Source organism: Castor canadensis, chromosome 8 (genome assembly GCF_047511655.1).
Source record: "Castor canadensis chromosome 8, mCasCan1.hap1v2, whole genome shotgun sequence".
Taxonomy (NCBI): domain Eukaryota; kingdom Metazoa; phylum Chordata; class Mammalia; order Rodentia; family Castoridae; genus Castor; species Castor canadensis.
This window is the reverse complement of record NC_133393.1, coordinates 80,365,332-80,392,845: the sequence shown is the minus strand read 5'-3', so window position 1 is coordinate 80,392,845 and position 27,514 is coordinate 80,365,332. Positions and strand designations below refer to the sequence as shown.

The 27,514-nt window shown below is 36.4% G+C and overlaps 1 long non-coding RNA gene across 2 annotated transcripts in view; it reads right to left on the bottom strand.

The window, feature by feature from the left end:
• The window catches only part of LOC141425739 (uncharacterized), a 126,105-nt gene extending 100,001 nt beyond the window's left edge, over window positions 1-26,104 (bottom strand). For both annotated transcript variants that reach the window (XR_012450816.1, XR_012450817.1), the window contains exon 1: window positions 25,539-26,104. This is a non-coding gene — a long non-coding RNA (uncharacterized lncRNA). The remainder of the gene's footprint in view (window positions 1-25,538) is intronic.
• Window positions 26,105-27,514: the final 1,410 nt, after the last annotated feature.

Sequence of the window (27,514 nt, the reverse complement as noted above, 5' to 3'; positions counted from 1 at the left end):
CACAGAAATGTACATCAAAACTACAATGAGAGATCATGTCACACCCATTAGGGTGGCTACTGTGAAAAACAGTAACAAGTGTTGAAGAGTATTTGAGAAAGTTGGAACCATTGTGCACTGTTGGTATCAAAGTAACCTTGTATAGCCTCTGTGGAAAATGATATGGTGGTTCTTAAATTGTTAAAAACTCTCTCTCTCTCTCCTCTCTCTCTCTCTCTCTCTTTCTCTCTCTCTCGCTCTCTCTCCCTCCCTCCCTCCCTCCCTCTCTTCTTGGCCATGAAATGAACACACTCTCTCTCTCTCTTGCTTCTTGGCAGGAAGTGAACCGTTTTCTCCATCTCATGTGCCCGACCATTGCCCATCAAGCACCCCCAGAAGAGGTCTCAAAGCAAGGGGTTCACCCATCATGGACTGGAGCTTCTAAAACCATGAGCCAAAATAAACCTTTTAAGTTAATTATCTCAGGTGTTCTGATGGAAAGCTGTAAACCCAAAACTGCTTAGGGATTTATTTGTTTGTGTTCAGCTGACAAGGCACTCAGAGGTTACCGCTGCCACGGTTCAAGTGGCCTGAGTACAGTTCATGTTGACAGGAGAATTTGGTGTTGTCTACATGATGCTGGTTTGCAGGCATGCAGATTACAAAAGTTACAGGGTCATGGAAGCTTCCACCAGGATTCCCACAGGAAGTCCTGGGAGGCTAGGCAGTGCATGACAGAATTGGAGCCCCTAAAAGCAACCCTCCACCAAGTTGATAGAGCTGTGAGAATGAAGGTGAACCTGCAAAGAGGACCTCAGAAAGTCAAAGTACCAACCCACTGAAACTACAGACAGTGTGCAAAAACCTACCCTAGAGAGACATTGTGGACTACAACCAAAAAAATCCATAGGTGTACAGGGCACTCCAGGGATATTTTCTGAAAGGATCATGCCCTGGAAAGTCATTTAAACATGGCTGTATTTATACATCTCTGAGACTATGATGGCACAGAGGTCTTGCCAATTTCTGAGATGCCCTTAAGTCATCTTTCCTATATTCCTGAGGCAAAGCGCTTGGATTCTTTTTTATCAACACAAGCAAATGTACCTCCTTAGTCATACCTTTACATGTGTTCCTTTTTTGGCTAATCTGCAAAATTTTCAGCTCATCCTGCTCTAGCCCTCTTTGTTCCTGATTATCACTAAAAATTTGTCTAAACCAAGGCAGTAATGCACATGCCATAGCCTGAACACTGTACTGTCTTACTCCTCTAGTACATAGATAAGCAAATCTGTTACCTTTAAGTGCCCATCACTCTAAAGTATGCTCTGGATGCTTGACATGGAGATTTGGGTTTTAATAGTTGCCCCGCTGAGTTTGGGTCTTGCTTTGGGTCAGTTCCTTCTTAATCTTTTCTTTTTCCTCTCTTTCTGAATAGGAATGTGTACCCTGTGCTTATCCCACCACTTTATCTTGGAAGAATGTAACATTTTACAAATAGGGGCTCTCACGGTTAAGGGTTTTCTTTGAGTCTTAGGAGATACTTCTGCCTTGGACTTTTGACCAACGCTCAAACTGTTAAGTTTAGAGGCTCTTGGGGATAGACTAAACATGTTTTACATTATGAGGTAGACATTAGACTTTGGGAACTATGGTTGGGGCTGTAGTTTAGATGTTGAATGCCCCCCAAAGGTCTGTGTGTTAAGAACTTGGTCCCTAGTGTAGGACTATTAGGAGGTGTTAGAACTTTTAGGAAGTGGGTCTTAGTGGGAGGTCTTTAGGTCATTTGGGGGAGTATCCACAAAGGGGATTGTAAGACTTGAACTAACATACTAATCTCGTTCTCTCTCTGTCTCTCTATGTCTATGCCTCTCTCTCTCTCTCTCTCTCTCCCCTTGCCATGATGTGAGCAGTTTGTTCCACCACACTTTCTCCCTTATTGCCATCAGGCAACCATACTGGAGACCTAAAAGCAATGATTCCACCAAGTTATAGAAGGATTCATGAGACAAAATAAACCTTTTCTCTTTATATAAGTTAATTATTTCAGGTACTTTGTTACACTGACAAAAAGCTGACTAACACAAGGATTTTGAAGAGATTTTTATACATCCATGTTCATAGCAGTATTATTCACAATAGCTGGAATAATATATGGAAGTAACCTTATTGTCCATTGACAGATAGATGAATAAGTAGTATGTGCTATATTCATATGGAAAACTGCTCAGCTTTAGAAATAAAGGAAATTTTTTCATATGCTAAGGCATAGATGATCCTTGAGGACATTAAGTTAAGCAATAAGTCTACCACAAAGACAAATACTATGTGATTGAACTTTTATGAGCTACTTAAAATAGTCAAAAAACATACAACAGATGGCAGAATAGTGGTAACCAGAGGACAGGTAGAAGCAGAAACAGGGTCCTGTTGTCTAACAAATATAAAGTTTCAGTATTACCAGATGAAGAGAGTTATGGAGATGGATGATAGTAATTGTTATATGAAACTATGAATGTATTTAATACTAAACTCTGTACTTGAAACTGGATACTATGGCAAATTTTATATTATATTGAAAAAAATTTAAATATTGAAAAAATTTAAGCTGTAGAGCACTGTGATATGACTTGGTTTGGGAGTTTCTTCCTCTCCTCCTTCTTCTCCTCCTCCTTCTTTCTTTCTTCTTCTCCTCTTCCTCCTCCTCCTTCTTCTCCTCCTCCTCCTTCTCCTTCTTCTTTCTTCCCTCTTCCTTCTGAGACAAGATCTCATTTTGTTGCCCAGGCTGTACTTGAACTCCTAGGCTCAAGTGATGCTTCCACCTCAGCCTCTCTAGTAGCTGGGACCACAGCACATACCACATGTCCGATTCAGATCCAGTCAATAACTGACCAACTTTGTGGAGAAAACATTTAACAAAAATGAAGCTAGGATAGCAACCCATACACCAATTAAGAGACTATGAGGACAATCAGAGAGAGATGACTCACTGTATCATGTCATGGGGTCATGGGGAAGCAAGACAAATAAGATGGGTAAAGAAGAAAATTTACAAGGACTTAGTCACTGTATGCAATGAGAATTAGTGGTAAGAGTTAACACTGAAAGAGTGCAGGGTGGTAACACCTACCATATTGGGGGATGTGAAATTACAGGGTCGGGGTGGAGTTTGTGACATATTGTGCTTGAGGTCCTAGGATATAACAGGAGCTAGTTATGTGTGAAGTCCAGAATAGGAGAGAAGTTTTGACTTAAGGTATTGGTAGAAGGTATTAGGGCAATGCCAAATGCTAAAACAATAAAAAAAACAATTCCAAAAGCCCAATAGTTTAGCACAAAAACAATTTTATTTCTTGCTTTCTTGACAAGCCAATTCAAGGATTCCTACTCAATGAATAGTCATCCACATAGTGACTAAAGGTTATAGAATACTTCTGTCTTCTGTCTTCTGTGTCCACCTTCGCCTAGAGTCTTTTGTTACTCTGTATGCAGTCAGATGTAGAAAGAGGGAAAAGGAGAAGGCAGTTTACATAGCTCAACACAGAAAGACATATTTCATTTCTGTTCATATTCCTTTGCTGAGAACTAAACATATGACCCTACTAAAAAACAATTGAAAAATGTAAGTTCTGGCCAGACCAGTCAGTCACTTCTCATCAGTAATCCTATACTCGTGTAATAGTTTTATGTGCCAACTTTGACTGTGTTTTTGAATAAATAAGGAGGATAAAGCAAATTCTCTCCATAATGTGATTGTGCCTCATCCAATCAGTTGAAGGCCTACACAGTGTGAAAATATCAGATTCCCTAATCAAGAAGGAATTCACCATCTAACTGCCTTTGGACTTCACCTGCACCATCCATTCTTTTAGGTTTCTACCTCTCTCTCTCAGACTGGAACTATACCATTGGCTTTCCTGGATCTCAGGCTGCTGGCCCATACTGAAGATTTGGAGTTGACAGCCTCTATCATTACATGTGCCAATTCCTTATAACTAATATATGTTATTATATTACTTTTTGTAAATAATATAGAAGTTAAGCAAATAAATAAACAAATTCACACATATCTTTTTGGTTCTGTTTCCTTAGAGAACACTGACTAGTTCAACTGGGGAAGCAAAGAATGATTCTTTGAGAGAGTTGAGACCCACATCTGTGCACTTTATCTTCAACTCCTTTCCCCTTTTAAGGAAGACATCACATGATCCACTACAGTCAGTTCATCCAGCGTAAGTTTCAAGACCTCTGAGTGACATACTGTCTTCTCTTTGAGTTCAAATATTGTCCCTCATAGTCCAGCAGTCAATGAGATTGAAAGTAAGTTATCTTCCCATTTTTCTTCTTCAACCCAATAGATAACATTTCCACAGGTACAAAGAGACTATTTTAGTCCATTTTCTTTTGTTATAACAAAATACCCAAGACCAGATAATTTATAAAGAATAAAGGTTTATCTAGCTCATAGCTTTGAAGACTGGGAAATCCTAGAACATGGCGCTGGCATATGCACAACTTCTAATGAGAACCTTCTTCATAGCATAGAGGAAGCTGAACTCACTTTCATAATAGCCTGCTCTCTCAAGAATGAATCCACTCCTGTGAGAACTCACTTTCATGAGACCTAACTCCCATGACAAAAGCATTAATCCAGTCATTAGTGTGGAGCTCTCATGACTTAAACACCTCCCATTAGGCCTTACATCCCAATACTGCCGCACTGGTTCCAAAACATGAACTTTTGAGGACACATAACAGAGAATATGATAAAAAACTTCCACTCAGAAAAAGAGGGGTTAGAGACCCACAGCATCCACTTCTCCACAGCAAAGGTGCTAGACAGGTGTTAATGAGTTCACCTGTACTGACGGGGCAAATTCCTTAATTAGCTTGCTGATTCTACTCTCTGGGAAGAATATCCAAGCCTGTTATTCTTATGTTTTGAGGCTCAACTTCAGAAGAATTTTTGCTTGCCTTGTCACATTTGAAATGGACTTTGGTATGTTTTCCCTTCTTAGTGACAGCATCGCTTTGGCAATCCCTTCCTACTAATAACTGTTTCAATGTACAATGGTAGTTTTATAGTAACAGGATTATGTTATTTTGACAGCAGAATTCCCTAAGAAACTAAATATGCATCTGGCTTATTTGTTTTGAATTAGTTTAATTGTGGCAACAACTATATCCAAATTTTTCTTAGACTTAGCCTACTTAGCTTCCTTTGCACTTAGTCCAATCTATTTTAACTTAAAGATGAGTACTTTGAGAACATCTAGAGCAACAAGCATAGGTAGCACTGGCCAGAATACAAAGTCCAGGATACCGGAGGAGGGAACCATTTTAAGAAAAGGAAATCAAGAGTTAAATGCAGAAGATGTATATGGTAATAAAGGGACTCAAAGTAATTTGCCATGTTTGATAAAGAGAGCAGATGAAGTAGTAGGTATGACAGCCAGTTTGCTGAAGTCTGTGGAATAGATAGGATTTAGACAAGGATATGGAAAAAAGAAACTAAAGACTCTTTAAGAACTTTACATCAGCAGGGAAGCAAGATGGAAAAATACCTAGAGGGGGAACATGAGGTTAAAGGAAGAGGCTTATGATTAATGTTAATTTCAAAAACAAATTTTGAGACTAAGTTATTGTTACAAAATATCACTGTACTTTGAAAAGGGAAAGTCTTAGCTGTGTATATACTTAAAAAAGAAAGGGCATCTATTTCCTGACAATATAAAACTATGATGAACTTTAACTCCCTCTTTTGCATTCCCTAGTGTCTAATGGGATCACAATTGTGGCATAATACCAGTTTTGCTTTTTTAAACAGCCTTCCCCTTCCAGATTTCTGAAGTTAAGTCTAGCCTGAATACTGACATTCTTACCTTCTGAAGACTATACTAGAGGCAATGAGAAATGCTTTTTGCATAAATGTTATTGCAAGATGTATGTGTTCGGAAGTGAATATTATTTCCTAGAAAGAGGAGTGATGGTTTTTAAGCCGGCTAATCTTTGTGCCTCACGATTTTCTCCTGTTTTCTTCATATTGTCACCCAGTTTTCTTCCTTCTACTGCTATGTAAATGATCATAATAGGGGTGACAAAATATAATATGAGCTACTTCAGAAAAAAATACTATTTGTGATTAATAGAAATTAAGAGTCAGAAACAACCCTATGGAGCCATCGAACTTCCTTTGCTGTAATAGCTGCATAATGTATCAATCATATCCGTAATACTTTATTCTCTTTGGTGCATGAAGTCCCTATTGCCTTTTGTTAAATTGTTAATGGCTTTCCCAATGGTTCATTACTTGTTTTTGCCTTGATGATTTTTTCACAGTTTTTAGAGCTTGTTATTTGCTTTCCTAAATATATCACTTTATATAAATTTTACTTATAAACAGGAGTCCCCTTAAAAGCCATTTTCATCAGAACACCTAACTTTAATGTACTCTTTAGGTCTAATAGTATCTACTCACTCAGTAGCTACAAATTAAAATTTTGCTTTCTTTTAGACTAAATATGAGACCTGAGATTTAATTATCCTTTATGACTCCCAGTAATACAACATAAATTAGCTGTACAGTTCCCCTGTTTAAAACAAAACCCATTCATCAGTGCCAAACTCAATCCCTACTTTCTCCAAGAAACTTGAAATGATTTGCTTTCCCTATGAATTCCTAGCTTGCATTTGTGATATCTTTTATTCTGATTAAATCATCAGAATGATGATTATCATTATGGTTATTTAACTTTCCATATGGGTTTTTCTACTGAAGAACAGTGATTGTATACTATGTTTCCTTGACTGTTTGAACATACTAGATTTTCATTGAAAGAATGGAGTATATTGATGATGGCGGGTAAAACGTCCTCATGACAGTTGGTATAGTAGTTGAGATAATAAAGCAATTATAGGGAATATTGTCCCACATCTTATATGAGGGGAAAATTACATTGGATGCTTTTTAACAAGAGCAGATAACCAGAACAGAAAACTGTAAGCTAGGAGACTGAGTCCTTGTTTTTTGGTAGAAGAGAGGGCCTTCCACAAAGGCATAGAGAAGAAAGTGTGTCAAATGAGATCAACCAGGCCCAGAAAGGTAAATACGACATGCTCTCACTCATTTGTAAAAGCTAAAAAAAGTATATCATATAGAAACAGAGAGAATAGAGGTCACTAAGTGAAGGAAAGGGAGTAGTAAAGAGGAGATATTGACAGGGTGGGTATTGTATACTGAAACACACTTCAGAGGGCAAAATAATTCTGGTATTGTATCACACAGTAGGGTAACTATAGTTTATAACATTTAATTATATATTTCAAAATAACTTCAGGAAAAGAGATAAAGGGTTTCTAATACATACAAATGATAACATGTGAGAAGGATGAAATGCTAATTACTCTGATTTGATCATTCCACATTTTATATGGGTATATATATATAATATATATACAGTATTATAAGTCAATATAGATATCTGAACTTATAATACTATATCTCATAAATATGACAAACATATGTCAATGAAAAAGTAAATTGATAATTTCTATTTTTGGTGGTACTGGGGTTTGAACTCAGGGCCTTACACTTACTAGGCAAATGCTTTACCACTTGAGCCACTCTGCTAGCTAAACTGATTATTTAAAAAGGTGATAAATTGGCTGACTGTGGTAAGTGCTGGTGAGTAGTCAAATATTAGTTACATTTGACAAGATACAAGGCTTAAGGAACTTGAGGGGAACTATTCCAGTGGAGGATGGGGTCCAGAATCTTCATTTTTAAAGAAGAACTTGATGACTTAAAATCACACCAAGCAATGTTGTCTTAAGCTAATTTTGAAACCTGACTGGGATAAAACTTGAAACTAGAAAAAAAAGAATCAACTGATTTGATTTTCTGCCTAAGTACATCATTTATTTCAATTACAACTGATTATTCTGCCTAAATAAGTTCTCTTATTATATTTGGAAGTAACAGATACTGAGGTGTTTTCTGTTTAGATGACAGGAACTTCAACTACAATATTAATAATAAATACTCTTAAATATCAGAATGTTTCTATTTCTACTCATCTCAAGAACACCAGATATAAGAATTATGCTAGCATTCTCAGGTTTTGCAAATATGACAGAGAATAAAATATTTTCACCATACGGATAGAAACAAGTGTCAAGTGTATGCATTTGAATGGACTACCAAAGGATAAATACCACATAAAAGAAATATTCTAGGAAGAAATTTAATATGGCTCTACCTAGTGAGTTTTTTATATTTCCACCCAGAAATTATGCTGATAAAGTTATGGCTTACAATGACTTAATCCAAATATAAGAGGACTAAAATATTAATCTGAAGAATATTTGTAATATTTATTTGCTATTTTCTACAGGAAATAGACTTAGTAATGATTAAGTACAAACAACATCTACTAAAAGAGGCTTATTAATGGTTTTGTGAGAAAACAAATTCAGAATTGGAGCTTCCAGTTTCAGCTTTATATTTGAAAATATTAATGGAAAAAAAAACATGAGGCCATTACTTAGAAAAGATAATTGGGTTTGTAAGTGTGTGCATTCACACAGATCATGGGGAGACACACTGTGTAGGAATAATTTTCATTATGTAAGGTAATGGATTCAAGAGAGTTGGTTGGTAATTAATAACCCCCATGGGGTTTTAATTGTTATTTTCCATTGTTATGAACCTCTTTCTGAAGTCCAATGAATAGCTGATGAACCATTCAGTAGCTAAGGAAAATATGCTATATGAATCAGTACCTTTTGTGTAGAGTTAGGTTTTTATTATAGCACTGATGTTTCCTAGGGTCTGGGAGGCATTTCCTAAATAAGTTTTAATATATCCTATAAATGGATATATATATTCATCAGACAGACTAGTGAGATTTCAAATCCCCAAGAAGAAAGTAATGTTCATTTAAAAAAATATAATTGAGAGAAGCATCCTAATGTACATGAAAACTAGTAATGAATAAATGTTTAAAGAGTTCTTTTTTTTAGAAATGCAGTAAAGGATAATAATACATCATCATTGCTGTTTGCAACAATACAGCTCAAGTCTTGAGACTTGTTCAAATGATTACTAGAGAGTTCATAATATACTAGACTAATAGAGATTTTACTGAAAGTCTTTATGTTTATTCACAGGAATACACTGATATCACCCATGTATGTATACGCAATCTTGGGGATGAATAGATAGGCAATTTATGTAAATTTTTCATTTTAAATTATGATCCAGCAATAGAATTTTTCTGTAATTTCATAATCCAAGTTTAAAGAGTTCTTAATAAAAGGAATAGAATTGTTTAACAATATATGGGGCAACTGTATTTCTGAATTCGCTTAAAGAGAGGCACATCACAAATCCCAATGCAGGAGTTGTATAGCTCCAATGGGGTATCTCACATCCGTTCATCTTCCTCCAGTTTCTTTTTAATATTCCAAATCTCATATTTTGATTGCAATATTTGCTTGTCAGCTGCTATATCCTATTCCAGAAACCCTGGCCAATTTAAAAAAGTAAAAAACTGCACTTCCTGAATTGCTAATTTACCATCTCATGAATCCTATTCCAACACCTGCACAATGAAACAAGGGTTTCTCCAGGGTAACAATTAAACTGGAATGAAGAACAGAGAGGAAGAGAAGCACTGTTTATAAGTCAAAGGGTTGGAGATAAGAATTAATTTAACATAAGTTGAAAATGGGACAACAATTTCACCACCTCACCAAACTGATTTCTGTTCAGAGAAACCTCATAAAGCATGGACTTCACAAACAAATCCAATCGATGTAGCTGTAATCCACAGAAGAAGGACAATTAGGCCTGGAAAATCTCCTCTAGGACATGAAAACGGAATCACCATAATTGTAGAGAATATCCCACCAATTCACACAGAACAGAATTTCCCAGGGTTTGACATCGGAGTTCCTCCTCCATGATTGTCCCACTTGCCTAGTTTCTGGATTCACGGTAAACGGTGGACCTATGCATTTAGGAGTGAAATTTTTCCACCTCTGACAAATTTTTTCCCATCTTCAACTATACTCCTCTGAGATTTCTTTCAAAATTATATTTTCATATATATAAGGACAAAATAATATTTCGATATGGCAATATAGCTCAAAGAGGTGATTCAGTCATTGCCTTGTGAGGGAGAAGAAGTCACAGGAGGAAGCAGATGTAATCAGTATAGACAGCTTCACCTGCCGTTAAGTGCTCATTAAATGGATACAGTAAATAATATGAATACCTTAGTCTTGCAAACTGCAGTATCCCAGTCACATGCACAGTTTTTATAGTATTCATTTCTTACAAAATAAAATTTATTCTTTAGAGAAGTTTCAGATTCAAAACACCATTCGGAAGTACACAGAGCTCCCATATATCCATACATGGCAAATCATGCACATGCAACCTTGCCTAACAGCAACACTGCTCACTAGAGTGGTATATTTGTTAAACTTGATAAAGCCTACGTTGATACATCATTATCACCTAACCTCCATACTTCATATAAGGGCTCACTCTTGGTGTTCTACATTCTATGACTTTTGACAAAGGTATAATGACATACAGCCACCATTCATTTACAATCATTTTATTTCCTTAAAAATCCTCTGTTCTCTGATTCATTCCATCCTCCTATCTAACCCTTGGCAACCTCTAATTTTTTTTACTGTCTCCAGACTTTGGCCTTTCCCAAAATAATGTAGAGTTTCAAAATACTAGCCTCCTCAGATTAACCTCTTTCACTTGGTAATGTGCACTTAACTTCCCTCCATGATTTTTCATGGCTTGGAAGTTTATTTCTTTTCAACACTGAATAACATTCTGTTGTTTGGTTGTACCACAGTTTGTTCATCCTTCACCTACTGAGAGGCACCTTGTTGTGTTCAAGTGTGGGTAAAGATTAATAAAGCTGTTGTTAACATTTGTGTGTTGGACATAGGTTTTTCTGCTCATGTCAAGGAGCTTGATTGCTGGATCATTTGGTAAGAGTATGATTATAAGTTTTATAAGAAACTGCCAAACTGACTTCCAATGTGACTGTAAAAATTTTTTATCCCTTCCAACTCTAAATGAGAGTTTCTGTTATTCTATATCCTCACCAGCATTTGATATTGGCAGTGTTTTAGATTTTTCTCCAATGAGTGATATTGCACCAATTTAATTTGCAGTTCCTTAACATCATGTGATATAGAGCATCTTTTCATTCCAACTGCATATCTTTCTTGATGAGATGTCTTTCTGATCTATGTTCTATTTTTTTAAATCTAGTTCATTTTCTAATTGTGGAGTCATGCATAGGTTTTTAAATCTCTTATGTTAATCCCCAAGTTTTTGGAGGGTCCCCAAAATATCTAATGTGCATCCATGAAATTTTCATGGCTAGAGCTTTCTGTTGTTGCTAAGTCAGGATTCTCTAGCAACCAATTCCAATAGCTCCTAAGAGGGGTTCCAAAGTATCAAATCACTATCTACCATAGAAACAGAACTGGAGATTAACACGTTTTATTTCTACACCAACTAAGGAAATTTCTGGCCCTGCCATCTTGCACAGACACTACTCTAAGTCAACACAATTGGCCAGTTGGCTGAAGTCACCATCACTGAACCATCCACAGTCTAACGCTATGGAGCTGCCTATGTTGCAACTTAATGTGAGTGAAAATAAGAAAACTCGCCCTGTGTCACAGCAATGAGAGGGAATCCCACTGACTTAAGCAGCAAAGTCTTAAGAGCTTTAGTAAACCCCACTGTTAATTCACACACATGACCCTGTTTTCTCCCACCTGTGATTGTGCTACCAGCTTCCAGGCTCAAATTGCTGTCTTACTCCATTTAACTTCTTATGTCTACTCTACCTTGTCCTCTCATGATAACTCACTCTTAATGGTCCTACCAGGTTATCATGCCCTATAATCCAGTTTCCACCTCCCAAATATGTTTAATGTATCAGAAACTGAATTATAGACAGTGTTCACGTTTTTTTCCCCTTAGAGTCTTTGTGAATGTCTGTCTTATATAGTCTGGCAATCCTAATACATAGTTTTTCTCCATATTTGAGGAAGCATTAATCATAAGAAAGAGTGTTTTTAAAGTAGCCATATTTCTGAGAGGTGAGAGAAATTCTCCAAGCTCAAGATGACACAAAATTGATTCTTTACACATGGACCAAGAAATGTCAGTCCTGACGCCACCAGGGGTAACTGATTGAGCCGTCTAATGACAGGGATACACTCCGCCATACAAGGTGACAACATCACGAGATAATAAGAAGGTGTTCTTTTTCTACAGTAATGAAAATGACTGGAATAAAGCCATCAATTTCAAATGGATAAGTAATTATCCTTGAGTACCAAGCTAGAAAGCAAGAATGGTAGCAAACCTGGTCCAATGGCCAGTACAGTGCCACATCCATCCCTGCAGGGCTCCACTTGAAGAAAAGACGTCCTGCTTAGCCCTCACAAAGATGCTATATGGGCTAGGTGCAACCCTACTCAGGCTTACATAAAAATCCAAGGAATCTCTCATTCCATTAGGGACAGAGAAACCTGTGCTATAAACAAAAATAAGAACCAAGGTCAAAGAGATTTTTGTGCTTATTTATCTGTTAAAAAACAAATCAATTCCTAGCTGGACACTGATAGCTCACACCTGTAGTCCTAGCTACTTAGAAGGCTGAGATGAGGAGGATAGTGATCCTAAGCCACCCTGGCAAATAGCTCACAAGACCCCATCTCAAATAATAGCTGGACACAGGGGCATGCATCTGTCATCATAAACTGTGTGGGAGGCTGAGATCAGGAGGATTGTGGTTCCAAGGCAGCCCAGGGGAAAAAAGTGAGACCACATCTCAATGGAAAAAAGCAAGATTCTATCTCCAAAATAACCAGAACAAAATGGGCTGGAGTCTTTTTTCAAGTATAGTGCATCTACCTAGCAAGAGCAGAAGCTCTGAGTTCAAATCCCAGCATCGCCAGAAAAAAAAATCAATTCCTCAATTTCTCTTGAAAGGTTTTCATCTAATTTATCATTTGAAACAAAATAATTCATACACAAAGAATAGAAATTAAAGAATGAAATATACTTCCTAATTACATATAATTGTGTTCTCCTTTCTTTCAAATGAGGGAAGTAAAATGAGCTTTATTATAACTTCAAACATACCCATCAAGTTGGAATTGAGTCTAATTTTGTGTCACTATGATTTTCTTCAGAAAGTTCAAATAGATATGGAATGTTCTAAGATTTACCATGCCAACTTTTAGTGAGATTGTTAACACTTTACGTCAATATTCAAATGTTTAAAATCAAGCATATATCAAGTACAACATTTTGTTTTTCAATTAAAATCATTTCAAGGTTTTTGAAAAATCCAGAGTTAGCAAGAATCTTCCAACTCTGAGTTTTGAACCCTGTGCATAGTAAGAAGCCATTGAAGAGTTTTAAGAAAAATCATATTTGTATTTGAGAAGCTCTTTCGGGCTATAGTGTGGGGAACAGCTTGAAGTGGGGCTATCACTGATAACAGTGACTGAGTTGGGGGCTACTGGTCCAGATTGGTGTGAGATCTTTGGATGGGAGCATGAGGACAGCTGTAAGAATGAAGATGAGGCAAGGCTGAGGGGATTTTATGAATGGTAGATACAGAATGGTGAGGTAAAGGGAGGTGTTAAGGATGATTACTAGATTTCTGGCTTCCCTGACTTGACAGTAACCAAGGGAAGATAAGCCTGGGATAAGAACACATTGCAGTTGGGGAAAATGTAAGTTAACTTCTGAATGTATTGAATATGGTAGAAAAATTATATGCTATATGAAAAAGGAAAAATGAGACCTGTTGAAATTATTTCAGAAATGGGGGGAAGAGGGATGAAGGAGAATGATGGGGATGGTGAATTTAACTGGGATGTGTTGCAAGAATGTTTGTAAATGTCACAATATAGCCTCAGTACAACAATAATATGATAATAAAAATAAACTAAAAAGCTAAATTCAGAAGTTCCTTGAGGAGTCTTCTACCTCTAAAAGAAAAATGAAGTGTGTTTGAGACTTCTGAGATCTAATGTCAAGCAGACAATTGAATATTTGGGTCTGTAACTCAGGACTACATGTACAGAAGGTGTGGAGGTGTTTGGTAACACAATTGATGGCGTGGTGTAGGTGAGCTGGCCTCAGGAGGGAGCATAAGGTTAAACAGGAGAGGCTTTAAGGAGAATATTAGTGGGTTGGGCAGCAGAGGAGACAGAAAAAGAACAAAAAGTTAGACTAGAACATAGAGAACCAGTAGACAGCCAGGTTACATGGGAAACAGTGATTCAAGTTGGGTGGGGTTGGCAGCCACATGCAGAGTTGCTGCTAAGTCAGCAGTAGTAGATTATTTCCATGTGTTCAAAATTACTGAGGAAGCCAGGCTGTACAACCTTGCATATAAATCCATAAGTTAAATTCCCAAGAATAAACTTGCTGGGTCAAAAAGAGCAGATATTCGCTCATCGATATTCTAAAGGGAAAATATACCAGATGGTCACTTTGAATCCCAGAGCTTAACTGAACCTCAGGACAAGACATCTAATGTGTCATTAAAAAATTCTAAACCAGGAGGTCTTCTGGATCTATCATATTTCTACCTTCATTTTTTCTTCTCTTTCTATGTCCCTTATTCTCCATTTTATCCTTTCATTTTCACTTGAGAAACTTCTTTTATTTCAGTGTTTTAGAAGTTTCAAATTATTTAAATGTAGGTTTTGACAGTAAGATGAAATATGTATGTTCCCTAGCCTTGATCTCATTAACCACCTTTCTTTTAACTAACAGGTGCACAGAATTATAGGTAAATTGGCTCAGGATACAGAAAGTGTCTGTTCATTTGCTGCTTCCAAACAAAAGCAACTAGGCAAGAAATAGAGCATAGTCTATACATGTTTCTGGTCTTTATATTGCTTGATTTTTAAAAAATGTGTATCTATACTTCAAATGCCAGAATTGCATTTGAAGCATGACTGGTTCTTAAGGTCCCTTATATAGTAAATAGGATAGACTCACCTTATTTAGCATTTCATAATTCATCTATACACAGTCACCTCTCATCAGAAGTAATTTGCCCCTGAATTTTCTCCTGCCCTCAGACATGGTGATGTCTGAGAGAAAGACAGGAGGAAGATGTGGTGTCTGACATGACTTGCTCACAATGGCTTTTGACTCTAAGTTACATACATTTCACTGTTGGATGGCCTTGCTGAACTCTTACTCTTATCGCACTGAGAAATGCCGCACAGGATGCAGGGCTACCAGATGACTGGCATACGTTACAAATTGTGCAGACTTGCATAGATGTCATTGACCTACCTTGTCCCTCTGCCAATTAAACTGTGAGCCCAAGTGTTGTGAGCCAACACTACTGACATGAGCAATGGTACCAGGATCGCTCTGTGTAAAGACTTTCATCATGGGACAATAGTCTATGCCTTTTATTCTCTGAAGGGCCAATTTCAAAACAGAAAAAAGATAGAGACTATTCTCTTCGGTCCTTGAAACACAATGCAAGTCTAAATCTGCCAAAAGCTGATAATGTAATTTATGCCTGAATCACTGCCTAAAAGCTCAAATTTGTGATCATCTCCTTTCCCTCTCTGCCTTCTCTCCTATTCAGGCACCACCTCCTTCTTGAGGTTGTCCTGATCTTTTGAGTGCTATAGACAGGACTGAATAAAATAAATGAAAAATGAAACAGGTAGCACAGGGTCTGACATATAGCACAAGCTTAACAAACAGAAATTGCTATAAATAGTAGTAGCAAATCTGCTTTTTGTATTTTTGTTGTTGCTATTTGTTGTCACTGAGCCTGCAGCTGACTATGGGTGCAGAATACCAAATTCTATATGCTACGATCTCATCCCAAGTGACCCAGGTACAATTTACCCATGATCACATTATTCTATCACTTCATCCTCAATCACTAACTCATTTATACATCCACTCATCCATGTATCCATTCTATCTCTGGATGGTTCTTAACATGCCATGATGACATGATGCCAACTAGGCAGAAATGGTCCCTACCCTTGTAGAGTACTCAGTCTTGTGGAGTAAACCGCAAACCGAAATAAATAAATAAGCAATTATCAAAGCAGGAAGGAGAAATGTTAATTTCCACAAAACAATCAAGAAAAGACTATTTTAGGAAGAGTCTTAACTATATACCTTCAGCAGAGCTAAATCCAAAAGGGCCTTTCAACTCAAGTACATCACAAGAGGAGAATTACACACTTTCACATAGAAGAAAAATTATTTAGAAATGTGAGATTTATTATAATTCACTTATTTGTATTTATTTGCACATGTACTAATAACAGAAACTATTATTGAAACGGTAAGTATTAGCAAACATAATTTTTGGAGATATAAATTTTAAATATAAAATTTAAAGTTTTAGGTACAAACTTCTTAAAAATCTGGAAAATTCCCCTTTTCATTGAGCTGTAAATGCTTCTAAAAATAGGAGGATATTTTAGAAAAAAATCCTTAAAACTTAAAACTACCTGTTACATCAAGTTCTGGAGTTATTATTGTAAGTGTGTTCTTGGCACGTTAATACAAAACGTCTAATAATAAACTTTTTAAACATTTTGTGAGATATAACTAGGCTAATGATGGTAACAGACTGTAATCTGAAAATGTCAAAGATGAAAAAGAATTAAAAATTTTTAGTTTTCTTATGATTCAATAAAGGTGCAAATACGAGTTATGTTCTACTTGTATGTCAGTGCATTCTTATGCTCTCTCCCAATGAAGAAGACTTAGAAGAAAGGCAATGTGTTGTTACGCATTTGTTAGCCACTGAAACTTTTCCCCTAGAGTATACTTTTAGGAGATTTAAATCAAGATATACATGTTGCAAAGAGGTGTTGTGGTTGTCAACAAAATACATTGTTTCCATAATATTTTTAATCATTAAGACTAAGAAATAGCAAAACAAAGAAAGAGCAAGCACATTGCCTATATCGGTTCCTGGTGCTGGCTCATCATTGTCAACCCCTTAATGAATTTTCTGGCTTGCTTCTCTTTTATCACGGTCATATGTCACTGGTCAAGAGGTTAGACTCTAGCAGGAGGTTTAATCAAGATCTAGTAATTAGGTTTTTCTTTCCTGTGATAAGGAATATTTTTAATGTAATTACCTAATGAGAACAGGCAAACACTGCTGAATCCTAATTGATAAATGCCCAGGAGTGCATAAAAGCACTAAAGACCATCTGCCCTGAATTTTGAATGACTACCAATTTCAAGCCTGCTCCGTGATGAAATCAATTCAGCATTCCAGTTTCTTTCTTAAAAGACTTTTCATCTCAGCTATCAGTGCAGCCTGTTTATTTCAGCTTTGTGAGCTGATGCTATGGCAAGAATTCAAATACTTTGATGACCTGCTTTTGAAAATTGGTGAAATATTAAACATTTCCTAAGTTGTAATTTAACTTTTTTTCTAATGAAGCAAGTCACTAACAAGTGAGTAAATAAGCTCAAAATGTACAAGACTGGGTTTAGTAATGAAAAACCAATGAAAGTAACAACAAAAATAAAGCAGGGCATGGAAACAAGGCCAGATGGCACTGGTAGGTCTGGATCTATGAGGTCTTGGACAAAGTAATTTACTCTAGCTGTCGTCCTTGTGAAACAGAAAGAACAAGCCTAACTTCTAGATAGGGAGTGGGGCAGGTTTGCTGAATATAGGTGCATATGATTAAATGCATAATCAATATCAGCATCTCCCCAGCCTCACCCAGTGAATAATGTGTCTTGGCCTCTGAATCCTACGTTAACTACATTGGCAGATTCATTGTGCCTCAGCAACGGTTCTGACTGGAGGTGGTCACAGAAAGGCATTGGTACATTTTGTTCTCTGCAGGTCAAAATTTAATTTATGAAAAAGAGGGAAAAAAGCCATGTCTTTACAGTCACAACAAAGTAGAGAACCAAAGACTAAATGAGCCAAATACAGCACATTTTATGACATTTATCATAAGTAATTTCTCACATATACCTTACTTTGGCCATGACTCTGAAGTTTACCTCTAACATCTAACAGTCACAACAATACAATGTGTTCAGCAGATACCAGCTCGCAGATTAGGGACTTTGCAAATCAGTACTGAAGCTCTGAATGAAAGTTCCCAGTGGAAATCATTTCCTGATTCGTAAATATCTACCACCAGAACTCTCTGTAGTTTTATGCACATGAGGTTTCTCTGTGCTTAAAACATAATAAAACTAAGCATCTGCAGGAGAGTGAATTGATACCAACATCAAAACATAAACACACGAAGTCAGGGATTTTATAAGATCTGCTTTTTACATCTTCTATAAAAAAAGAGTATAATATAAGCAAAATGGTCTAAAGAGTCTAAATACAGACACAGCTTTAGTCTTTCAACTACATTACTACTTCAAGATCCTCTCTTACAGTTTATAACATCATTCAAATTTTACTCCAGACATTTACCCTTTCCATATGTTCCTAGCAGGAAACGTGTATGAAAACAGAAATTCAGAGAGACATGTGATATTCAATAATATAAAACATTTTTTAGGGAAACAAAAAGCATCCTCATGAAAATACTTGTTGGATTTGGGATTTACTCAAATATTCTCCAAGTACCATTCCTTTGGTAACCATTGTTTGATTTCTAGAAGTTTGTTTTTTTCTGAGATTTTTTAGATGCTGTTACCATAAGATGTTTTTATAGCAAAGATTATTGTTTTAAGACTTCATTTCAAATCTTCTCTAACTAAAATGTATAGCTGAACACAATCCTCTATTGAGATGTTCCCCCACAGTTTAAAAAACTGTGGGGGAACATTCTTTAACAAAATAGTACAATTGTTTGAACTGTGCAGCACAAAAATTAGGTGAGATACTGATAGAGTTGGTAGTAGTTTAAAGCATTTAACAGGTTAAAACTAACCTAATAGACTAAAGGAGATCCACCAAGTGATAACCAAATATTTTTGACAGTTGGAATTTTAATTTGAGGACTATAGCGGTGGTTATTTTCTAAAAAATCCAAATACCAATTTCTCTAAGTAAAGGTATGAGTATTTCCACTGGACACTTCCACACAGCAAAAATGTGTGTGTAAGGGATGTGCAGTGAATGTGCACCAGAACTGAATTATATAAGGGATGAGATAGGAAGGATTAAAAATACCCTCTGTAGAAGATGATGCAACAACAATGTACATTTACTGAAAACGCTCTTTGTGAGATGTAAAGTATGCATCTTCCTGCCTTTCACAAAACCTTTTGGACGTAAGTTATGTCATTTGCACAATAATATTCTTGATGTTTTGCCAATAAAAGGGATTTTCTTACACTAAGGGAATATTGAAAAACAACCAGGAAAAGGATGACAAACACATGGTGAGAATAATGCCAGTGGTCCCTGCCTGACACACTGCAGACATTAATTGCAATATGTGAAGGTGTTGCTCAGGCAGACAGGTAATGTGAGTGTCCACTCAGCTAGGGCAGAGTGAGGTTTCTGAAGAAAGAAGCAATTCTCAAGGCTGTAGTTACCTGGGTGTCCTTCCTGCTGGCTTACCAGGTAGATGTCAGACTCTTGAGCCTGCTAGCTCTCACAATCATATGAGCCAATTTCTTAAAATGCATTGTTTTACTTGTATAGTATATGTCTGTATATATATATAAATAGATTCATTTTATGAATGTTTTATTTAGAAATTATATCTGTTTAGATTTATGTAAATAAAGAGATTAATTTTAAGAAATAGACTCATGATCATGTTATTGGGAGGCTAGCAAGTCTGAAATGTATGTGTGTGTATCCATGTGTCTGTGTCCATGTATGTCTGTGAGTGTGTCCCTGTGTGTCCCAGTGTGTGTGTGTGTGTGTGTGTGTGTGTGCATCCTATTGTTGCTGGAGAACTCTGACCTTAATATGCCCGTAAGGCTAGACAATCTCTTAATACTTACTCCAGGCAGCCAATACTGGTCAATTAGAGATTAGACACCCAATTAACTTTATTCCACAGTAGGAGATCTTGGTATTTAAGGAAATAGTATTAGGAATACTAGTATAAAGTAAAAATTCCTTTTGTGATGCCTTTCATCGCCTTTGTCTTTTAGGTACATTTTGTTATTTAATCATCTTGCTTAAATCAAAATATATCACACAGCTCTTTAGTATAAGTATTGCACAAAAATTTCTCACAGCCTATCAAAAATAAAGCACAGAGATGTGTCAGCTTTAAAGTTTTTATTATAAAAGTGACTTGTATGAGCTTTTCTAAATTTCATGTGAGCTAAACCTGTTGTCTAAAATGTGTATTTCTAATAGAGAATAAATTCACCTGTGGATATATGTCATCTAAATGTGTCTTTACATGAAATCATGCAAAGTCTTTGGCTAGGATTTCGAAGACCCAGCGGAGACTGGAAAAGCCCTTCAGCATCTCTGAGAGTCAGTTTCTTCACCAGAAAATGAGGTGATGGCTTTCCAGTCTCTTCCTGCTTTGATATCTGTGATTCATGTGAGATGGAAAAGGTCAATTGACAATAGTCACATTCCAGAGACTGTCATTTAAGGTCATTTTAAAACTTCACTGAAAGGTGACCCTACATATATTATGCTTTATTATCCACCTGACTTAGCATTGCTAGACTTCATTATTCTAATCAATTCCACTATTTCCATCCTTCCTTTCTCCTTTCTTCCCTCCCTCCTTTCTTCCTTACTTTCTTTCTTTGTTTCTTTTTCAGCCGTACTGGGATTTCAACTAGGAGTCTTGTATCTGCTAAGTAGGCACTCTACTGCATAAGCTACACAACCAGGCTTTTTTTTTTAATTTTTACTTTTTTATTATTCATATGTGCATACAATGCTTGAGTCATTTCTCCCCCCTGCCCCCACCCCCTCCCTTACCACCCACTCTGCCCCCTCCCTCTCCCTTCCACCCCCTCGATACCCAGCAGAAACTATTTTGCCTTTATCTCTAATTTTGTTGAAGAGAGAGTATAAGCAATAATAAGAAGGAACAAGGGCTTTTGCTAGTTGAGATAAGGATAGCTATACAGGGAGTTGACTCACATTAATTTCCTGTGTGTGTGTGTTAACTTCTAGGTTAATTCTTTTTGATCTAACCTTTTCTCTAGTTCCTGGTCCCCTTCTCCTATTGGCCTCAGTTGCTTTTAAGGTATCTGCTTTAGCTTCTCTGCATTGAGGGCAACAAATGCTAGCTAATTTTTTAGGTGTCTTACCTATCCTCATATCTCCCTTGTGTGCACTTGCTTTTATCTTTTTTTTTATTGGTTTTCAGTTATTTTTTGCATAGGATATCACATTTTTGCTGGAGCTGGCCTCAGACTACAATCCTCCTATCTATGCCTTCCAGGTAGCTGGGATTAGAGCACAATTCCAATATTTTTAATGGTAATTTATTAGAGTTATTGGCAAATAAATGAGTGAATTTGTGAGTTTTGTATCATCTAATGCTATGTTATGAATAACTTTTGGAGAGCTTTCCATAATTTAAAATATTTTAAAGTATTTTAGGCATATATTTTTAAAATTATGAAATATAATAGAATAAACATTTATTTCCCTGCCATCCAGATTTAACCATGCACTTTCCAATTTTAACTTAATGATTTTTAGTGATTAAGCATTAGAAATATAGCTAATGTGTCACCTGTTGTCAAATCTACTCTGCCAATTCCTCTACCCAACCTTAAATCCTGGTGGCCCCAAGCTTGAATTTAAGTTAAGTTTTCTGTTTTCTCCCTAAATAATTTCATCACTTTCCATAGATTTAAGGAGATGGTTGAGATGAAGACACAGTCATCAAAAGGCCTTTGTCAAAAGGCCTTTCTCTCATCAGAGGAGTCTACCAGGTTTTTCAGTCCAGCAATCTTCTCTAGGTCTTCAGATCCATTATATCCAGACTACTTATCACCAGTGTACCCACCCACCCCACCTCTGTCTCCTGCATCTCTTTCATCATGGGAGTCAGATTTTTAAGTCATCCTGAGTCCTCTTTTATTTTACTCCCATATTCAAACACTATCATATACCACTGTTCCTACCTCAAAGACACATGTGGCTTTGTTCACTACTCTCCATTTCCTCTGCTATCATTCTCGGCCATGATGACCACATTTCTGGACCTAGACTTAGCACTGCCTCCTAAATGTCTCCTCTTCCATTTTTGTCCCTGCAATTCATTCCCCACATGATGGAAATGCTACTAAGTTGATTGGCCAGTCAGCTTTCCATTACACTCACAATGGAGCTCATATGACTTACCCCAGCCCAAGGTTGTCCCTCATGATTGCTTCAGTCTCGTCCCATGCCACTTTTGCTCTGCTTGGTGTTTGAGGCACCATGTTCCCCCATTCCCACATCTAGGCTTTAACTAAGTTCTTCCTCTCCTCATAGCTTGACCTCATGCTGTTCCCACTGTCTGACCACTGTTCCCACATGTCCTAACTCCTTTGTAGCACTTGATCAGAGGGCCACCATGTCTCCATCAGCATCTCAACCCAGTCAGGCAGAGTTTCTACTGAGATACTTTCCCTAAAACTCTTCATTCTTTGATGTACTACAATTTAGAAGTATTTTGTTTATTTTTCTGCCTATCTGGTTAGGATTTCTTACCTCCACTGGAATACAAACTCTGACAGCTGGTGGTCATATCTGTCATGCTCATTTTATGACTACAGTGAGATCTCAACTTCAGAAACCTAATAAGCATTTAATAAATATGTTTTAAAGGCAACAAAATATTTAATTAATTCTGAGAAAAGATAAACTTCCCTTATTTGCATACTCATGACCTCTAATCCCCATGTTATGAGACCAACAGCCTATTTCTGATATAAAATCATCTTGAAATTTGCCTCAAGCTTCCAGGAAAATTTTAAAAATTTAATGGAAGAAGTTAGAGAGAATTTTATATTATACACAGAAGGTTAAAAGATTTACTTTGGATATTGGATAGATTGGGTAGATAGATGATTAGATAGATAGATAGACAGACATTTAAAATTATATAATATTAAATTAATTTAATTTAAATATGCATAATGGTACAATAACAAAATAGAAAAATAAAAGTTCATAGAAGTAACCTAAGTGCCCATCAATAGATGAATGGACAAAGAAAAAGAGGCACATATACACAATTAAATAATATACAGCCTTAAGAAAGGAAATGCTATCATTTACAATGGCATGGATGAGCCTGGAGGACATTGTGCTAAGTGAAGTAAGCCAGACTCATAAAGAAAAGTACTAAATGATCTCACTTCTATGTGGAATCTACAACAAGTCAATCTCATTGAAATGGAATAGAAAGGTGGTTTACAGAGCTTGGGGGGAGTGGGAGAGATGGAGAAAATGGATCTGTTGATCACAGGTACAGAGTTTCAGTTAGACTGGAGTAGTAAGTTTTAGTGCTCTATTGCCCTGCCTGGTGATTGCAGTAATAGTTATGTATTCTATATTTCAAAATTGCTGAAAGAATAAACTTTTAACATCTTCACCACAAAAAATGATAAGCTGGTGATGTGATAGATTTGTTAATTAGCTTCATTGACTTTATATATAGATCAAAACATCACCTGCAATCCCAGTACTTGGGAGACTGAGGTAGGACATGAGTTTGAGGTTAGCCTGGGCTACATAGCAAGACTCTGTCTCAAAACAACAACAAAAAGAAAGCAAAAAATTACATTGAACCCCATAAACATACAGAATTATTGTCCATTAAAGCTAAATTAGTCAAAATAGATTTCTTATAATTATAATAATGAAGACCATCCTTGACACATGAAGAAATATTATGATATGAAATTTAGTTAAAAAGCTTAATGTAAAGCGGTAGTTTTGGCACTATCACATGTATATAGAAAATAAAAGTCATGGATAAAAATGAGAGCAGTTGCACTAGAGTTTATTATCTGTAGCTTTTAATTATGTTCTTCAAGTTTTTACTTCATCTTTGCATCAAAAGCAAAAGTAAGGACAAACTCCACAATGAAATCCTTTCACACAACTTTTGCAAAGTTTATCTTAAAGTTGCAATACATCGTGCTACAGGTAACAGATACTTCAGTGTTGACTGTTTTATTTGCTTTGAACCATTCTATATCTGGAGCCATCTAACAAGAGATCATTCTTAAGTAAAACTGGAGACAATAGAGCCATTTTAGGCAAATTAAATAGGCATTTTAATATAAATGTTGATGGTATTTACACTTTGGTTCTTTTAGCTATTCACAAGGTTAATATAGCAAGAGAAAGATAATAAAATACAAGCCTTTAGGCCTTCATCCCATCACTTGGGACATGAAGATAACAAACATTTCTTTCTTTGGAATAAAATTTCTATTTTCTTGAGTCAGAAGAATTATGTTATTTTCATTTGAAACATATCCAAAGATCACCAATCTATTTCATGCACCATTTTTTAATTCAATAAACATTACTCTGTGTCAGGTACCATACCACCTAGTGGGCCACAAATAGGGTAATATGCTATGCCCCCTCATTAAAAACCACAGCAGACAGAGCTCTTTGTCATAGATGCTACCCAAACCATATGGCCCAGGGCAAAGGGATCATAGGGAAAAGAAAGTCGATTCCTTCTATGAAGAGGCTTTCTGGAAGAGATGACATTTGCCTTTGAAGGATGGTTAGAGTTTCACCAAGCACAGAATAGAGGGGAAGAGCAATCAACACTGAAAACTGGATAAGTAGGGGCAGGCAAAGCCCAGTTTTAAAATCTTCTCATCATTCTTGACTGGAGGGGGAGGCCAAAGATGAAAGAACTAGTATTTCCTTTCATAGGCAGAGCTGACTTGCCCTTTAATAAGAAACTAGAGTTCATTTGTTCAGTCCACTTCATAATAGGCAATGATTCTAGTGTATTCAATTTATTATACAATCACATTCTTTGATTAAAAACCTGAAAGCAGAAATATTAACACAAGAGATCAGAAGATACTTAAGCTAAAATAAAATAGTATTTAGTTACATAATGAAATTTAAATAAAATTTGGATGCATAGCAATTCATCTGCCACCTGAAGAGTGGCAAAAAATGTTTTTGAATTTTTTAAAAAACCTAATTTCAGCAAGTTAATTTCTGTACAGGTAATTGACTTGTTTTCCTTTTAAAATGCCAATGCTGTCATAATCTGAGATAATAAATGTTAGTTAACAATATAACTCAGTTTAATACAAAATAGCATCTGCTACAAGGCAGTCAGAGCCACCTCCGGCAAATCTTCGATACCTAAATTGTAAATACATGCTTTTATTATACAAGCTTTCTCTTCTACAGGGTGGAAGGACATAGAAACCAATGGCCTTTTAATTTGATGTCCTGAAATTGACAAAATGAAAGACACATGTGAACTTAAACAACCATTAACAAATTCAGCGAACACTTTAGACACATGCACATGACCGAAAATGTTTATGTTTTACATAAATATAGAAGAAATCTCCTTACCCAAGTCCTGACCTTATTTTCTTTGTGCCTGTTGCACGTGGACAATTGAACATCAGATGCTCCTCTGAGATATCAGGCCAAATTGTGGAAGGGCAAACACCACCACATTCCTACTCAGTGTTCCGTGCTTTAATTCCACAGAGAGCTCCTATTTCATGTGGTTTTCATTTTAAGTTCTGCCTCTTCGAATGCTATTTCCTCTCCCTTGGCTTTCACCAAGGTCAAAGGAATCTCCAGCAAATAAAAAATGCAAACGTCCAGTGGAGTCCTGGAAAGCTGCCCACCCAGTGTCTAAACAACTCCAAGTTTAAAGTTAACAAGTTCATTCAGTACACTACCAAGTCAACATCAAACTCCGAATGGTCACAAGTCTGCCAATATATCAAGCTGGGGACCACCCCTTTAACACATGGGACTTGGGAGGACACTTAAGATCCAAACTGTAACGACGTCTAAACTAATGAATCTAATCCACCTTCCTACACACTCCACCAACCCCTGACTATAGGAAATCTCAACATAACGATACTCATGCAGAGAGATTTTCATACCAACCAGGAAAACCTATACAGACCTATAGTGTGCCCACTTCCTCAGGAAGCAATTCTGCTCTTTTCCATGAGGCCCCCTCGTAAGTAACCTTTTACTACTTTCAGTACTTAAAAGTTTGCGTTGTTGTATGGACAGAAAGTCTGAATATCAGATGTGAATACTGTTTGCAGAAGCCTCAGCAAAAGCTGTAAAAGTCATGCTTTTGGAAAGTGAAGCACACAGTTACTAATAACCAGACAAAGAAATTATCAGTATTTGATTTTTGAATGAAGCACATTCTTTAGTGCTTCATTATGTACACATATATGTTGATTAAGTGGGATTTAATCACTAAACTAAAGTTGGACTTACTTTTGAATTGCAATATGTTACAGAGCCTCTCTCACCAAGAATTTTATAGGTGGGTTTCAAAGATAAATCAGAAATGTGGTTCTTGCCTCCCCATGACCAAATAATACATAGAAATTTCATTGTAGCAACCTCCAGTTTATATGCTGTTTCTTTATTTTTTGTGTGTTTTATGTTAGATGTTTATAGGTTAAATCTCAGCCAAAGGCTCATCTGACTAAATTACTCACTATATAGCATTTTTCCATACAAAATGTGGAGAAACAGCCTCACGGAAGTTTTTAAAAATACATTTCTATATATATTTTTATGCAGATGAAATAGAAGATAATTCAGTGTGGAAAATGTTGGACTCATTTGCTTGTTAAATCAAATTTTGTGTTCATAGCCTGAGTGACTTAAAAATCAATACTCTGCTTCTATTATCTTTTAATGTTTCTCAATTTTCTAAAATCAATTTATTCATTCAAGAATACTTTTGATCCCTTATTTCTCTAGCATTGTGCTACGCACAGGAGACACTAAGGTGAAGAGAGTACAGTCTCATGGTGGGTCAGGCTGCAGTGCTGGTGGTCTGAGAGATGGTTAGGAAATGTATCACTGGGACTTGGTGATTATTTGGATGGGGATAAGGACAGAGAGAAGTCAAAGACCTTCAGATTTTTGAGGTTGATTAGCTTGTCATCTAGTACCATTCTCAAAAGAAGAAATAATATAACAGGGAATAAGTCCAGGGGAAAAGAACCAAAATGGAAAGTAGGTGAGTTTGAGGTACCTGCAAGATGTCTAGAAATCCATACCTAAAAGGAAATTGAAATCAGGAAAGTCACCAGAGCAGAGTAGGATTTAGGAGGTGAATGAGACTGCATAGATGGTATGAGTAGAATGAAAACCTCAGAAACACTAACATGAAGTTAGAAAAATCTGAAAAAGAAGCTGAGAATGCATGGTCAGAAAGAAAAAGTATTACTCATTTTTTATTAAAAAAATATTCCAGTAACATATGTTATCAGTCTCTCCATGGATACCACATCTTCTGAAAAAAGAGAATTAGAGCCAAGTAAGTCAAGGGCTGA